The 960-nt window shown below is 47.8% G+C and overlaps 1 non-coding gene across 1 annotated transcript; it reads right to left on the reverse strand.

Moving 5' to 3' along the window:
- Positions 1–216: 216 nt before the first annotated feature.
- LOC114808629 lies at positions 217–354 on the reverse strand. The gene has a single exon (XR_003756473.1). It is a non-coding gene; the product is annotated as a small nucleolar RNA SNORA7 (small nucleolar RNA).
- Positions 355–960: the final 606 nt, after the last annotated feature.

Genomic DNA, 960 nt, shown 5'->3' on the forward strand with positions numbered 1-960 from the left:
ATGCGGTCGAGTCATGTCTGACCCGTAGTGACGCCGTGGACACATCTCTCCCAGAACGCCCCACCTCTATCTGCAGTTGTTCTGGTAGTGTATCCATAGAGTTTTCTTGGTAAGAATATAGAAGCAGTTTACCATTGCCTCCTTCTGCCCAGGAAACATGAGTCTCTGCCCCCAACTCTCTCCCATGCCGCTGCTGCCCAGCACGAGTGAGTTTTGACTTGTAGCAGCTTGCCTTCCACTCGCTAGCCACTGCCCAAGCTAGGAATGGAATGGATATGCATCTGCTTGACTATCCCTCCCATAGTTGAGACTGGTAGAGTACTGGAAACTCTCCAGGTGCGACCCTGAGAGGTGGTTTGATGTATAGTAAGTGCTTAACAAATACCATTAAAAAAAAAACCACCCAAAACCCTTCAACATGACTTTGTTGATATTTTGAGCACAGAAAGTTCTCACCAAACAGTAATAGGTAATTACTGTGAGGATGATGGTTGTGGTAGAAGTAATAGCAGCAGCAGCAGTAATAGTATATCAAGTGAGTACTGCGTGCAGAAACTATGCTAAGTGCTGGGAAAGAATACACAGGTGGGAATTAGGCACAGTCCCTGTCCCTCAGGGAGCTCAAGCACTTTCTAGGTGCCAGGCACTGTACCCAGCACTGGAATAGATAAAAGAAAGTCAGGTCTAGATAATCAGACCACGAGATAAGCAGCCTTGCCTAGTGGATAGAGCACAGACCTGGGTTCTAATCCCACCACTTGTCTGTTGTGTGATCTTGGGCAAGTCCCTTCACCTCTTTGTGCTTCAGTTCCCTCATTTGTAAAGTGGAGATTAAGGCCGTGAGCCCCATGAGGGACAAGGACTGTGCCCAACCTGACAACCTTGTACCTGCTCCAGCACTTAGTACAGTGCCCGGCACATAGCGAGCGCTTACAAGTACCAACAAAAAAACGGTTAGAC

Source organism: Ornithorhynchus anatinus, chromosome X5 (assembly GCF_004115215.2).
Source record: "Ornithorhynchus anatinus isolate Pmale09 chromosome X5, mOrnAna1.pri.v4, whole genome shotgun sequence".
NCBI classification, from domain to species: Eukaryota; Metazoa; Chordata; class Mammalia; order Monotremata; family Ornithorhynchidae; genus Ornithorhynchus; species Ornithorhynchus anatinus.